General features: G+C 39.3%; 2 non-coding genes across 2 annotated transcripts; both read right to left on the minus strand.

Annotated features, from left to right (window-relative positions):
- Positions 1 to 4321: 4321 nt before the first annotated feature.
- On the minus strand, positions 4322 to 4404 carry trnal-cag (transfer RNA leucine (anticodon CAG)). The gene has a single exon. It is a non-coding gene; the product is annotated as a tRNA-Leu (tRNA).
- A 9391-nt stretch (positions 4405 to 13795) lies between these two features.
- Positions 13796 to 13878, minus strand: trnal-cag (transfer RNA leucine (anticodon CAG)). The gene has a single exon. It is a non-coding gene; the product is annotated as a tRNA-Leu (tRNA).
- Positions 13879 to 17218: the final 3340 nt, after the last annotated feature.

The following is a 17218-nucleotide window of genomic DNA, read 5'->3' on the forward strand; positions in this document are numbered from 1 at the left end:
CCATTTGAGCTAATTCCCCTTACGATGCTCCCTTGTTCCCATTTTGAAGGTTGTGATATTACTTTAAGCTTAACTTTTCTTTTTCATGTAATTACTGATATTTTGCTGGATCTCTGCTGATATCTTGTGGGCCATATTGACTAATCAGTGAAAATTAATGTTTCCTTGTATAATAAAACCATTATGCTTATTTAGCTTTAATAAGCTTTAATTATTAAAGAGTTAATAAGATAGTGATGGTGAAACTAAAAACCTGTAATTACCATCACTAAGTGTCTTTACCATCACAAGAAGTTATGTGTTGGTAATGACATGTTTTACTTAGGGAAAAAAGTAAACAGCTAGTATACAATGTACTTTACATACATTTAAATAATGTGAACATTTCAATTGTAAAATACTGCTGTAACAATGTAAATAGACGCTGAATAAACATACTTTATGATCAGGATGAATACATGTTTAAATTTCTCACATTTTTAGAGATCAAAAACCAAGGTCCTGGCATCCATGTGGATGTTACTTTGACATGTACCACCTACCTCAGCATTGTTGCAGACCACGTACACCCTTTCATGCAAACTGTATTCCCTGATGGCTGTTGACTCTAAAGAAGTAACTTTGTATAAAGCTTGAGATTTCAGAAGTGGGATACGAACCCACGCCTCCAGGGGAGACTGCGACCTGAACGCAGCGCCTTAGACCGCTCGGCCATCCTGACATGCTTGCGAGGTCCTTATGCCAATTACCAACAACACCCCCACATGGCCAAAGATTTGTACAAAGTGCTGAATCTTTTCACATTGTTATGTATGTTAGAGGGTTAAAGACATAAATTTGTATAAAGCACTAGCAGTCAGAAGTGGGATTCAAACCCACACCTCATGGGACACTGTGACCTGAACTTAGCGTTTTAGACCTCATCCTGACTAGCTTGGGTACCATCGACACCACCATTTGTACGAACTGCTTAATCTTTTCACATTATTATGTATGGTAAATTTACTGATTGTAACCCATTTGCTGCACTGTACACTTTGTCACTAGGTTGTAAATCATATATCAATAGAAAGGGAGCCCCATATGAGCACTCCAACTGACCAAATAATGTTTTTGGGTGGACCATTGTTAGCACTGTAACGGCACTAGCATGTTAGGGTGTGTTTTCTCTGGTATGAGTGTATTAGGTACAGCCTTCTTGTTGGGTTTTTAACTGACTGGATTATTTATTAAGAACTCAAACCCTGTTTGTGCTTGTTGTAGGCTATTCAATCCTCCATTAGATGGAATAATATGAATACAGTTAATATTGCATTAGAATCAAGCAATAGAACACGAGAGGGAGTGTGTTATCGTGAATAACATCACGGCTGTGATTCGGTCGCAGCCGTGATGTTATTCGCGATAACACATGACCTCAAGTGTTCTATTGCTTTTATACAACAGTTTTTACAAAATAAAGAAAGAAAATAAATCAAAGAAGCCCTGAATTTCATAATAAATATGCTTTAATATTGACAATACCTTCTGCCAAAAAGTAGTTCCACAACGAATATAAAGTTTAACACTACGATCGGGAAAAAGGTCTGTGTCGCCTGCGTGCGCGTTTGTGTGCATGAAGCTTGTCGTTACTGGCAACGTGTCAGCGGAGTAATACAGTTGTGGTGTGAAAAGGCTGTGCTGTTATCACGAATATCAGCACGGTTAGAACGCTTCTCAACCAATCAGATTGTAAGGTCGGAACTAACTGTGGTATAAAGTAAAACGATGTCTGTTTCTATCACAGTTTCATCGCATGCTGACCTCTAGAATACAACTGATGTATGTAGCACTAAGAAGTGTTTCTTAAGGGTTCTTTTTGTGTTCTTGGTAGAACTGTTGCTACTTGAAGAACCCTTTAGTAGAATTCAAGGTTCTTTGCTAACTCAATTTGATTTTTATGGATTTTTTTATTTTGCCACATATAAATGCACATAACATTTTAATGAAAAGCAACGCATAATATAGAAAAGAGTACGTGAGCTTAAACATGTTGCACTCTCACTTTATAATGCAGCATTAACACTCTGTTAGTACATTACAATTTACAAAGGGTAAAGGAAAGTTTTGTGTAAGGGGAATTAGCTCAAATGGTAGAGCGCTAGCTTAGCATGCGAGAGGTAGTGGGATCGATGCCCACATTCTCCAGTGCACAAACATTATGATCATTTTGCAATCTGAAAAGATGAAATTACGGTAAAATTCGTTGCAGCATTAACCATAAGGCTAGTCTGTCCGTGTTACAATGTCAGTAACGCCCTATTTACGCTCAAACAGTTTTGTTTACATACCTTTTTTGTTTTGTTTTGACAGAAACGCATAAACTTATAATTTTTTATAATGTTTTATTATTTGATACTGTTACAATTGATACATTATAAAGTATTGTACATATTTAAGTTCGGTGGCATAATTGGCTTGCTTTTAAAAACGACTACAGTGCGCCATCTACAGGCCATTCTTGGTACGTCTTGTTAAAACGTAGCCAATGTAAAACTGGTGCCCACACTTATGTGGCTTGGGATCTACTATTTCAGTCAACAGGTCATCTGGATCTACTTTTTAAAAAGGTTGGCCTGATCATTTTTCAAGAATGCTTTAAAGCTTTTTTAAATGCGCTTCATTTGCCTGTATTGATATTCAGCATTACAGGGCAAGCGTGGGTCCAGTGTCACGAACACTGGGCTCAAGACAAAAATACACCCTGGACAGGGCGCGTCAAACCATCGCAAAGCATCACACACTAATTTATCCACTCACTCACACATACAGGTGCAATTTAGAGCAGCAATTACACCTACTGGCACGTTTTCATACCCGGAGGAAAGCCACGTATACATGGTGAGTATACACCGATCAGCCATAACATTAAAACCACTTCCTTGTTTCTACACTCACTGTCTATTTTATCAGCTCCACTCACCATATAGAAGCACTTTGTAGTTCTACAATTACTGACTGTAATCCATCTGTTTCTCAACATGCTTTTTTATCCCCCTTTTATGCTGTTCTTCAATGGTCAGGACTCTCCTGTGTTGTGCTGGTATGAGTGGATAAGACATAGCAGCGCTGCAGGTTTTTAAACACCTCACTGTCACTGCTGGACTGAGAATAGTCCACCAACCAAAAACATCCAGCCAACAGCGCCCTGTGGGAAGTGTCCTATGACCACTGATGAAGGTCTAAAAGATGACCAACTCAAACAGCAGCAATAGATGAGCAATCGTTTCTGACTGTCTCTACAAGGTGGACCAACTAGGTAAGAGTGTCTAATAGAGTGGACAGTGAGTGGACACGGTATTTAAAAACTCCAGCAGCGCTGCTGTGTCTGATCCACTCATACCAGCACAACACACACTAACACACCAACACCATGTCAGTGTCACTGCAGTGCTGAGAATGATCCACCACCTAGATAATACCTGCTCTGTGGTGGTCATGTCAATAATTGTAGAACTACAAAGTGCTTCTATATGGTGAGTGGAGCTGATAAAATAGACAGTGAGTGTAGAAACAAGGAGGTGGTTTTAATGTTATGGTTGATTAGTGTAAACTCACACACTGTTGTATGTGCTTGCATGACTGTAGGACGCGTTTTCAGTGCATTACCGTAATATCCATAAAATGTGTCCTTGAGATTTCAGTGCAGAAAAGTTTGTGTAGAGACTGCAGCAGCGGATACTGTGTTTGTTTAGATTTTGAGGTCATACTTTATTAACAAGGTAAGTTTATTTTTCAAAGAAAAGTTTGTGTATATTAGCTTCTGGATATTTTCGGATGCTACGGACAAAACTGTGTTGTACTGCTATGATGATACGACTATGTTCCAAACCCTTTTAGACTCTTCCACCACCGTTAGCGCTTCTCTCAGTTAGTTTAGCTCTTTACATATATTATCTACTGTATCCCTTATCTTTACAAACCCAATTCCAAAAATGTTTAGACAGAAGGGAAAATGTCAATGTAATATACAGCAATTTGTAAAAGATGTTATTTATATTCTAGCATACAAACATACATCGCTCCAAAATATGAATGAACGCTTCAGCCAGGGTTGCCAGATTGCGCATTTAAAAGCCCGCCAAAATGCATGGAAAACCGCCCAAACATACTCACGAAAAACAGCCGATAATCAGCGCTTAAACAATATTAAACCAGTTAAACATGACCTACTACTGCTGATATCTCACAAATCAGTGATTATAAATTATTAATGGCATATCTTTTCACATTATTATGTATGGTAGAGGGTTAAATATGTAAATTTGTTTAAAACATGAGCTGTCAGAAGTGGGATTCGAACCCACGCCTTCAGGGAAGACTGCGACCTGAACGCAGCGCCTTAGACCGCTCGGCCATCCTGACTAGCTGGGGTACCATTGATACCACCCTCGCCCCACATGGTCTAAGATTTGCACAAACTGCTTAATCTTTTCACATTATTATGTATGGTAGAGGGTTAAAGACGTAAATTTGTGTAAAGCATGAGCTGTCACAGTGCCTTAGACTGCTAAAACCATTCTGTCTAGCTTGGACACTGTTGACGCCACTCCCACCCCACACAGACTAATATTTGTACAAACTGCTTAATCTTTTCACAAATTATTATGTTTGGTAAATTTACTGACTGTAACCCATTGCACCCATTGCACTGTACACTTTGTCACTAGGCTGTAAACCATGTATCAATCGAAGGGGAGCCCCATATGAGCACTCCAACTGACCAAATAATGTTTTTGGCACTGTAACGGCACTAGCATGTTAGGGTGTGTTTTCTCTGGTATGAGTGTATTAGGTACAGCCTTCTTGTTGGGTTTTTAACTGACTCGATTATTTATTAAGATTATTTATTATTTATTAAGAACTCAAACCCTGTTTGTGCTCATTGTAGGCTATTAAATCGTTCACTAGATAGCATAATATGAACACAGTTAGAAAGTAAAACGATGTCCGTTACTAATAAATAAATAAATGTCTGTTATTAATAAAGCTACTTTGAATCTTGAATCTACTATCAAAGTTTCATCGCATGCTGACCTCTGTGGTATACAACTGATGTATGTAGTACTAAGAAGTGTTTCTTAAGGGTTTTTTGGTGACTTTTATTTTTGGCCAGGCAGTGTATGTTAAAGTTTGTAATTCAAGTCACATCCTTGTGGACACATCCTTGTGAGGATTGAAATGTCTTGCAGAGCCAGGATAGCTCAGTCGCTAGAGTGTCAGACTTTTAATCTGAGGTCCAGTGTTCAAGTCCCTGTTCGGGCGAGTTGTTTCTTACTGCATTAGGTAAGCGGTAATGTCCTGTACTACATGGTTTGTTTAGAATGATGAAGAATTTGTACTTTGTGAGTTTTTTGTAAGTAAACTAGCATGTACTTGATAAGCTTGAAATAATAGCACACTGTATGTGTTAACATGTTCTCCACACCAACTAGTTGTACGCCCAGCTGTTTCAAACAGACTGTAGTAAATAGAGGACCGTTTAAATCTCTAATTACATTTACATTTTACAATTTCTGCATTTAGCAGACGCTCTCATCCAGAGCGACTTACAGAAGTGCCTCTATAGTAAACATTTCATTTCTCAAGTTTTAGTAAACAACAGTCAAAGAACACAAATCTGCTGAAACCTGTTAGAACAAAAGTGGGTTGTTGTTTTTTTGGAAATGGAAAAAAAATGTTAGTAAATATGTACAAGTCAGCTTAAGTGTTTAGTAAAAAGGTGGGATTTTAATCGTTTTTTAAAGACAGCAAGAGACTCAGATGTTCGGACAGACAGAGGAAGTTCATTTCACCACTTGGGTGCTAGAACAGAGAAGAGCCTTGATGCTTGTCTTCCTTTAGTCCTGGGTGGAGGATCAAGTCGGGCGAGACTAGTGATTCGGAGGTTGCGTGGTACAGAGCGGGGGTTTGATTAGACCGCGAAGGTAGCTTGGGGCTGGTCCATTTTTGGCTTTGTAGGCGAGCATCAGTTTTTAAACTGAATGCGTTCAGCTACAGGAAGCCAGTAAAGAGAACGCAGCAGTGGGGTGATGTGGCAGTGTTTGGGCTGGTTAAAAACCAGACGAGCAGCTGCATTTTGAATGAGCTGCAAGGGTTTAATAGTGGACATGGGAGCTCCTGCCAGGAGGGAGTTGCAGTAGTCCAACCGTGAGATTACAAGTGATTGGACCAGAATCTGGGTATCTTTCCTGGAGAGAAATGGCCGAATCTTCCTGATGTTGTACAGGAGGAACCGGCACGATCTTGTCATGTTGGCTATATAAGGAGAGAAGGTCAGCTGGTTATCCAGGACAGCACCAAGACTTCTTACCTTATCAGATGGTCTGATCTGGGAGTCATCCAGAGAAATGACTAGGTCCTGGGTTGGAGACTGATCTCCAGGAATAAGCAACACCTCTGTCTTGCTGGGATAAAGTTTTAGATGATGAGCTGACATCCATTGTGAGATATCTCGCAGACATGCTGAGATGCGAGCTGAGACTTGTGTGTCTGAAGGAGGAAATGACAGAACGAGCTGAGTGTCATCTGCATAGGAGTGGTAGGAGAAGCCATGGGAGGCTATGACCTTACCCAGAGATTTGTACTAACTCCTTAATCTGTAACCCATTTGCTGCACTGTACACTTTGTCACTAGGCTGTAAATCATATATCAATAGAAAGGGAGCCCCATATGAGCACTCCAACTGACCAATTAATGTTTTTGGGTGGACCATTGTTAGCACTGTAACGGCACTAGCGTGTTAGGGTGTGTTTTCTCTGGTATGAGTGTATTAGGTACAGCCTTCTTGTTGGCTTTTTAACTGACTGGATTATTTGTTACGAACTCAAACCCGGTTTGTGCTTGTTGTAGGCTATTCAATCGTCCACAAGATTGAATAATATGAATACAGTTAATATTGTATTATATAATACAGTAGAATGACTATAAAGCTGAGTCTGAGCTTAAACACTTGCACCCTGACTTTATAATGCAGCATCAATGCTCTGTTAGTACATTAGTAAAGGTGGGGTCTTCGTAAGGGGAATGAACTCAAATTGTAGAGCGCTCGCTTAGCATGCGAGAGGTAGTGGGATCGATGCCCGCATTCTCCAGTGCAGAAACATTATGATCATTTGGCAGCAACTCGGAATCTGAAATGATAAAATTAAGGCGAAATTCGTTGCAGCATTAATCTTTAGGCCAGTCTGTCAGTGTTACAATGTCATTAACGCCCTATTTACTCTTAAACAGTTTTATTTACATACCTTTTTTGTTTTGTTTTGACAGAAACACATGAACTTATAATGCTACAATATTAAAATGCATCAGAGTTTTATTTCTTAGTTTGATCACTGCTATTGATATAACTGAAATGATATTATTGTTATCTTTTTTATTTAGTTTTTGAAGTTTTTTTGAAAAAAAGACTCACAGTGATCATTACCAGGATAAAACAGGCAGTGAATGAATGAATGTATTCCATAATAAGAAACAATAAGAACATCCATCATACCACCAGGTGGTGGAAGTGTGATTGTGTGGGGATGCTTTGACATTTGGGTGACTTCATGGGAGTCTTAATCGATTGAACCAGGAAAAATGAACCACTGCCTTGATTATCAGTGCTGAGAATCATCCACTATCTAAATAATACCTGCTCTGTGGTGGTCCTGTGGGGGTCCTGACCATTGAAGAACAGAGTGAGCAGTCTAGAGTCAGTAATTGTAGAACTACAAAGTGCTTCTATATGGTAAGTGGAGCTGATAAAATGGACAGTGAGTGTAGAAACAAGGAGGTGGTTTTAATGTTATGGCTGATTAGTGTAAACTCACACACTGTTGTATGTGCTTGCATGACTGTAGGACGAGTTTTCAGTGCATTACCGTAATATCCATAAAATGTGTCCTTGAGATTTCAGTGCAGAAAAGTTTGTGTAGAGACTGCAGCAGCGGATACTGTGTTTGTTTAGAAATTGTGGTCATACTTTTTTCAACAAGGTAAGTTTATTAAAATAAAAGTTTTTTTGTATATTAGCTTCTGGATATTTTCGGATGCTACGAACAAAACTGTGTTGTACTGCTATGATGATACGACTATGTTCCAAACCCTTTTAGACTCTTCCACCACCGTTAGCGCTTCTCTCGGTTAGTTCAGCTCATTAAATATATTATCCACAGTATCGCTTACTTTTACAAACCCAATTTCAAGGTTTAGACAGAAGGGAAAATGTCAATGTAAATAAACAGCAGTTTGTAAAAGATGTTATTTATATTCTAGCATACAAACATACATCGCTCCAAAATATGAATGAACGCTTCAACCAGGGTTGCCAGATTGCACATTTAAAAGTCCGTCAAAATGCATGGAAAACCGCCCAACATACTCAGGAAAAACAGCCGATAATCAGCGCTTAAACAATATTAAACCAGTTAAACATGATCTACTACTGCTGATATCTCACAAATCAGTGATTATAAATTATGAATGGCATTTGAAATAATGAATGGCATTTGAAATAATAAAAAACTAAGACTAAGAAGTCTTAAGAAGTGTTTCTTTAGGGTTTTTTGTGTTCTTGCTAGAACTGTTTCTACTTGAAGAACCCTTTAGTATAATTCAAGGTTCTTTGCTGGGTCATTCCTAGCATTCGGTGCCATTTGAGTCCCCATGATGTAATATGGTATATTTTGTGTAAAAATAGGCTAATACTTATTTCTATAAGCTTGTCTTACATGATTAACCCCCCTCCACCATAGAAAACAATGAAGTGTTCCCAGGATTATTTAATAAAAAAAAAAACACTCTGATTTTAGTGCAAGTAGGCTTAACTGCCATGTCCCCAATCATGTTTTCTCAAATTCATTTACAAATATAAGTAATAAAAATCAAACAAATTCTAAATTTTTCATTTAGACAAGATTGTAGACCTGCACAAGACTGAAATGGGCTACAATACCATCAGCAAGAAGCTTGGTGAGAAAGAGACCACTGTTGGTGCGATAATTCGAAAATGGAAGAAATACAAGATCATAGTTAATTGCCCTTGCTCTGGAGCTCCATGCAAGATCTCACCTCGTGGGATAAGAATGATTCTGAGAAAGGTGAGGTCAGCCCAGAATTACACGGGAGGAGCTTGTCAATGATTTCAAGGGAGCTGGGAGCAGAGAAATGCTGGATATGACCCCAAGAACACCATCCCCACTGGGCATTCTCTGCCTCCAAACACGGCGAGTGGAGTTGATGCCAAAGAGCTCAATTTTGGTCTCATCTGACCATATCACATTCTCCCAAGCTTTCTCTGAATCATTCAGGTGTTCATTGGCAAACTTCAGATGGACCTGTACATGAGCCTTCTTCAGCAAAGGGACTTTGCGGGCACTGCAGGATCTCAATCCATTACGGCGAAGTGTGTTACTAATGGTTTTGTTGGTGACTGTGCTTCCAGCTCCCTTGAGATCATTGACAAGCTCCTCCTGTGTAATTCTGGGCTGACCTCACCTTTATCAGAATCATTCTTACCCCACCAGGTGAGATCTTGCATGGAGCTCCAGAGTGAGGGCGATTGACTGTGATCTTGTATTTCTTCCATTTTCAAATTATCGCGCCAACAGTGGTCTTTTTCTCACCAAGCTTCTTGCTGATGGTCTTGTAGCCCATTTCAGCCTTGTGCAGGTCTACAATCTTGTCCCTGACATCCTTTGATAGCTCTTTGGTCTTGCCCATGGTGGTCGAGAGATTTGAATGGAAGAAACTGATTCTGTGACAGGTGTCTTTTATACAGGGACAGGAATAATTTGTGTGCCTCATGGGCACATAACCGGTCTGTGGGGGTCAGAATTCTTGCTGGTTGGTAGGGGATCAAATACTTATTTCCCTTAATTAAATACAAATTAATTTATAACCTTTATTTAATGTTTTTTTTCTGGATTATTTTTTAGATTCTGTCTCTCACAGTTGAAGTGTACCTACGATAAAAATTACAGACTGTTCAAGTCTTTGTAAGGGGGTAAACTTACAAAATCAGCAGGGGATTAAATACTTATTTTCCCCACTGTATATGAGAGCACTAGACTGAAAAATGTTCCTGATAATTACTTTAGGTGTTCAGTACATTTGATGGTTGAAGGTGGGGGATGAGGGTGGGGGACACAAGTTGCTTCTTTTTAATGAAATTTACTGTTGGTAACTGTATGATGTCCACCCCGTTACGTCCTGTCCACCCTGTTTCTCGTCTGTCCACCCTGTTACCTGTGTGTTTTTTTTATATTAATTAAATAAAATCAACAATTATTATGCATATCTTTGTGGTTACCTGGAGGGAATGAATCTGTAAAATGAAATAATTTAAAAATGGAGCCAAATTCCATTGAAATTCCTTTTTATGCTAAAAGAAATGTATTCAAATTACATTGTGCCTTTAAAAACAACGTATCTTTTTTTAGATAAAGCTTGTTTATAAAAACGTTCTTTAAAAACAATTGCAGGATAAATTGAGGGACATTTAAGCTTTTAGAAAATATAAATATTAAAATAACTGCATTTAAAACACTTATTAATAGAGAAGAGAATGTCCTGTAACAGGGGGGACATTTGTCCTACGTCACATGCAAAAAATGTGGTCAAAATTATTAAAGTATAATATCCTGAGCTGGACCAACATATATTTCTTATACTTTAACAAGCCCTCCTTCAGATAAAATGATAAAACCATGAAAGGTTTTGCACTTTTTTATAGAAAGTTACCAACCTGAAATGGCACCGAATAGTAGGAATTACCCTGCTATCTCAATTTGATTTTTATGGATTTTTTTTATTTTGCCACATATAAATACACATAACATAAAATTCTCCTCCTGATATGTTTTTCTTTGTGTGTGTAAGCAGCAACATACTTCACCTAAAACTTTATATAATCGCCTTCAAGAGAGCCGAAACAGAAATAAAAACATTTTATATTAATTGAAGTTCTACAGGACAACGTATGTTAAAGTTTGTAATTTAAGTCACATTCTTGTGAGGATTAAAACAGGTTCCAGATCCTGGATAGCTCAGTCGGTAGAGCATCAGACTTTTAATCTGAGGGTCCAGGGTTCAAATCTATATTTATGTGCAGCCTAATGATGCACTGAGTTTTAGATATTAATACCCACATATTTTATGTTGAATTACATGCATCATAATTTTAGTTCTTGCTTCACGGAGCCGCTTTGTTATTGCACTACACTAAACAGTTGGCATATCCTGCACTATTTTGGCCCTTTCATAATGACGCATCAATGCTCTGTTAGTACATTACAATTTACAAAGGTTAAAGGAGGGTCCTTCATCAGGGGAATTAGCTCAAATGGTAGAGTGCTCGCTTAGCATGCGAGAGGTAGCGGGATTGATGCCCGCATTCTCCAGGTTTTAAATTTATGTAGAGAAACAGATGGACTACAGTCAGTAATTGTAGAACTACAAAGTGCTTCTATATGGTAAGTGGAGCTGATAAAATGGACAGTGAGTTTAGAAACAAAGAGGTTTTTTTAATGTTATGTTCTAACCGGTAATAAATTAGGTGGAGGTGGAGGCAAACCGCAAATTAGAAAAACAGTGGCCACATTTCATGTAAATCACGCTGACCTGTTAGAATGAGGTGCGATCTACCAGTATGCACTGTGCGAACAACTGGTAGATCGCGATTGACGTAATGGGCACACCTGATGTATAACAACTGTACTTTTGGTAACCCCTTTGGTGTCCTTCTAAGGAATTGCTCCTGATAACTTTTATTGTTTATTGAAACACAACATTTCCATCACGGATCTGCTTCAAAATTTGTAAGGTCAGTTATCAGATCTTGTATTTCTAAATTAAACTGTAATGAGTGACATTATGAGCTTTAATTAACATATCCTTCTGAGACAGAGCAATTAATTTTTGTCCCCTGTGGGAACATGTGTCCGAGATCTCTAACACAAGCACCATTGATGCAATCCATTTGAGTACTACTGTACTTTATAGAGTACACCCTGGGCTTTTTAGTAATGTCACATTTGTGGGTGTGTGGCAGCTCATGATCTTTCTTGTAATCTTTTCCTAATAATCAAATTGTTTCAAAAGATTTAAAAATGTACAGCAATTTCATTCAATGTCCTTTGCAGTGGACAGCAGGACTTTCTACCCCCTGTTTTTAGCCTATTTCTATACAAGGAAGCAGAAGGCTAAGTAAGACAAGATTTTATTACAAATGTATGCAAGAGAGTCAGATTTAAGGGGTGGCTTGGTGGGTAGCACTGTCACCTCACAGCAAGAAGGTCCTGGGTTCAATCCCCAGGCGGGCCGCTCTGCGTCCTTTCTGTGTGGAGTTTGCATGTTCTTCCAGTGTCTGTGGGTTTCCTGGGGTTAATTGGAGACACTGAATTGCCCTATGGGTGTGTGTGTCTTCCCTGCAATAAGACACACACAGCAGCGCTTCTGGAGTTTTTAAACACTGTTACTGCTGGACTGAGAATAGTCCACCAACCAAAAACATCCAGCAAACAGCACCCTGTGGGAAGCGTCCTATGACCACTGATGAAGGTCTAGAAGATGACCACCACAGTGGTAGCCTAGTGGGTAGAGCTTTGGGCTATTACCCAGAATTGGCGGTTCAAATCCAGGCTCTGCTATGCAGCCACTGTTGGGTTCTTGAGCAAGGCCCCTGTCTGCTCCAGAGGTGCTGTACGATGGTTGACCCTGTACTCTGACCCCAGCTTCCAAACAAGCTGGGATATGCGAAGAAAGAATTTCATTGTACTATGTATATATGACAAATAAAGTATGTCTATATCTTTATATCTACCATGTCACTGCAGTGCTGAGAATCATCCACCACCTAAATAATACCTGCTCTGTGGTGCTCATGTCAATCATTGTAGAACTACAAAGTGCTCCAATATGGTAAGTGGAGCTGATGAAATAGACAGTGAGTGTAGAAACAAGGAGGTGGTTTTAATGTTATGGTTGATTAGTGTAAACTCACACACTGCTGTATGTGCTTGCATGACTGTAGGACGAGTTCTCAGTGCATTACCGTAATATCCATAAAATGTGTCCTTGCGATTTCAGTGCAGAAAAGTTTGTGTAGAGACTGCAGCAGCGGATACTGTGTTTGTTTAGAAATTGTGGTTATACTTTTTTCAACAAGGTAAGTTTATTAAAATAAACGTTTTGTGTATATTAGCTTCTGGATATTTTCGGATGCTACGGACAAAACTGTGTTGTACTGCTATGATGATACGACTATGTTCCAAACCCTTTTAGACTCTTCCACCATCGTTAGCGCTTCTCTCAGTTAGTTCAGCTCATTAAATATATTATCTACTGTATCGCTTACTTTTACAAACTCAATTCCAAAAATGTTTAGACAGAAGAGAAAATGTCAATGTAAATAGACAGCAGTTTGTAAAAGATAGCATACAAACATACAGTACATCTCTGAAACATGTGAATAAACGCTTCAGCCAGGGTTGCCAGATTGCGCATTTCAAAGTCAGTCAAAATGGATGGAAAAACACCCAACATACTCACGAAAAACAGCCGATAATCAGCGCTTAAACAATATTAAACCAGTTAAACATGACCTACTACTGCTGATATCTCACAAATCATTGATTATAAATTATTAATGGCATTTGAAATAATAATAAAAAAAAGACTAACTAGGACTAAGATTTGTACGAACTTTTGTATCTTTTCACATTGTTATGTATGGTAGAGGGTTAAAGATGTAAATTTGTATAAAGCAGGAGTTGTCAGAAGTGGAATTCGAACCCACGCCTCCAGGGGAGACTGCGACCTGAACGCAGCGCCTTCGACCACTCGGCCATCCTGACTAGCTGGGATGTCAGTGATACCACTTTCGCCCACACCGACTAAGATTTGTGCAAACTGCTTAATCTTTTCACATTATTATGTATGGTAGAAGGTTAAAGACGTAAATTTGTATAAAGCATGAGCTATCAGAAGTGGGATTTGAACCCACCCCTCCAGCGAATACTGCATACTGAACACAGTGCCTTAGACTGCTAAACCATTCTGTCTAACTTGGACACTGTTGACACCACTCCCGCCCCACACAAACTAATATTTGTACGAACTCCTGAATCTTTTCACATTATTATGTATGATAAATTTACTGACTGTAACCCATCTGCTGCACTGTACACTTTGTCACTAGGCTGTAAATCAAATATCAATCGAAAGGGAGCCCCATATGAGATCTCCAACTGACCAAATAATGTTTTTTGGGTGGACTATTGTTAGCACTGTAACAGCACTAGCATGTTAGGGTGTGTTTTCTCTGGTATGAGTGTATTAGGTACAGCCTTCTTGTTGGGTTTTAAACTGACTGCATTATTTATTAAGAACTCAAACCCTGTTTGTGCTTGTTGTAGGCCAGGGGTGTCAAACTCACGGCCCGCGGGCCAGATCCGGCCCGCCACGTCATTTAATGTGGCCCGCGAGAGCTTAAACGACTGTACGATTGTTGTGATGGTTCGAGTCGTTACAGCGATGTACAGGGTGGGCCATTTATATGGATACACCTAAATAAAATGGGAATGGTTGGTGATATTAACTTCCTGTTTGTGGCACATTAGTATATGGGAGGGGGAAAACTTTTCAAGATGGGTGGTGACCATGGTGGCCATTTTGAAGTCGGCCATTTTGGATCTAACTTTCACAAGAAAAACAATGGTGTGCTTGGTTTTAACGTAACTTTATTCTTTCATGAGTTATTTACAAGTTTCTGACCACTTATAAAATGTGTTCAAAGTGCTGCCCATTGTGTTGGATTGTCAATGCAACCCTCTTCTCCCACTCTTCACACACTGATAGCAACACCGCAGAAGAAATGCTAGCACAGGCTTCCAGTATCCGTAGTTTCAGGTGCTGCACATCTCGTATCTTCACAGCATAGACAATTGCCTTCCGATGACCCCAAAGATAAAAGTCTAAGGGGGTCAGATCGGGAGACCTTGGGGGCCATTCAACTGGCCCACGACGACCAATCCACTTTCCAGGAAACTGTTCATCTAGGAATGCTCGGACCTGACACCCATAATGTGGTGGTGCACCATCTTGCTCAGGGAACGTGCCAGCTTCAGTGCATAAAGAGGGAAACACATCATCATGTAGCAATTTCAAATATCCAGTGGCCTTGAGGTTTCCATTGATGAAGAATGGCCCCACTAACTTTGTACCCCATATACCACACCATACCATCAATTTTTGTGTTCCAACAGTCTTGGAGGGATCTATCCAATGTGGGTTAGTGTCAGACCAATAAAAGTGGTTTTGTTTGTTAACTTCACCATTCACATAAAAGTTTGCCTCATCACTGAACAAAATGTTCTGTGTAAACTGAGGGTCCTGTTCCAATTTTTGTTTTTCCCATTCTGCAAATTCAGTGCGCCGATCTGGGTCATCCTCGTTGAGATGCTGCAGCAGCTGGAGTTTGTAAGGGTGCCAATTTTGAGTAGCTAATATCCGCCGAAGGGATGTTCGACTGATGCCACTCTCCAGTGACATGCGGCAAGTGCTACGCTGTGGGCTCTTGCTGAATGAAGCTAGGACAGCCACTGATGTTTCTTCATTAGTGACAGTTTTCATGCGTCCACATTTTGGCAAATCCAACACTGAACCAGTTTCACGAAACTTGGCAAGCAGTTTGCTAACTGTAGCATGGGAGATGGGTGGTCTCGTAGAGTGTCTTGCATTGAAATCTGCTGCAATGACCCGGGTACTGCGTTCACCAGACATCAACACAATTTCTATCCGCTCCTCACGTGTTAACCTCTGCGACATGTCAATGGCTGTAAACAAAAAGAAGCTTGTAAATAACTCATGAAAGAATAAAGTTACGTTAAAACCAAGCACACCATTGTTTTTCTTGTGAAATTCTCAATAAGTTTGATGTGTCACATGACCCTCTTCCCATTGAAAAAACTAAAGTTGGATCCAAAATGGCCGACTTCAAAATGGCCGCCATGGTCACCACCCATCTTGAAAAGTTTTCCCCCTCCCATATACTAATGTGCCACAAACAGGAAGTTAATATCACCAACCATTCCCATTTTATTTAGGTGTATCCATATAAATGGCCCACCCTGTACTTTATAATTTAATAGGACACCTGCGCCTTTAAGCCTTTAACTGTTGACATCGTAGTCATGGCAACTAACTTTGACCTTCGCTGAGAAGCCATGTGACTTTTACGGCAAAAGAATGCGGGTAGTAATGTAAACAATAATAATAAATATAAATAATTATCTTGTAATATATTACCAAAGCATCGTCTGTAAGTAGTGGCGTTTATATTCTCAGTTGTTAGTAAATGTTTAGTGAGTATATCACAGCGTTTTAGTTACAAATTTACCGTAATTAAATACAATTGTTACCGTTACTATAGCAATTAGTATCTTTACACAAAATGCTAACTCGTTACCTCTATTTTACGTTTGGTTAAATCTCATATTGTACCAGATGTAACACTCGACTACAGCTGTGTGCTTTTTACTGTATTAAGTCTTTATTGTTTTTATTGTTTGTATTTTTACTTCATTCTGGTGCACACAGTGTATCATACAGCTGGGAAGCAAATAAAACCGACTGTATTCTGAAGAGAGCTGTCTGTCTGTCTGTCTGTCTAGCTGAGCAAGGGGGATAAACTATTAGTGAGGGCAGAACAATTGTCTTAAAATATACTGTAAAATCCTACATTAACTGCATCTCTCAAAATGCATGCTGATTTTGTGACCTGCAAAGTGACACATCCTGCCAGTAGATGATGTTAAGAAATATTTACACATAATCCCAAAAAGAAGATAAGTAAGAAAATTAAGCAGAAGGAGAAAATGTAATGAAAATGAAAACAAGTTTGGGCTTCAGGAAGAGAAAACTTGTGTTATGAGGCTGTGTCTGTGGTAAAGGAGGACAGTATAAATGCAGAATTCAGCCTCCAAGAAAAACAACAGACTGCAATCACAGCAGAATACGTTACAATCGGCCCTTTGAGGGCCACCATAATGCTGATGTGGCCCTCGGAGAAAATGAGTTTGACACCCCTGTTGTAGGCTATTCAATCGTCCACTAGATGGCATAATATGAATCCAGTTAATATTGCGTTGAAAAGTTTCATTGCATGCTGATCTGTGTGGAATACAACTGATGTAT

Source organism: Trichomycterus rosablanca, chromosome 10 (genome assembly GCF_030014385.1).
Source record: "Trichomycterus rosablanca isolate fTriRos1 chromosome 10, fTriRos1.hap1, whole genome shotgun sequence".
NCBI classification, from domain to species: Eukaryota; Metazoa; Chordata; class Actinopteri; order Siluriformes; family Trichomycteridae; genus Trichomycterus; species Trichomycterus rosablanca.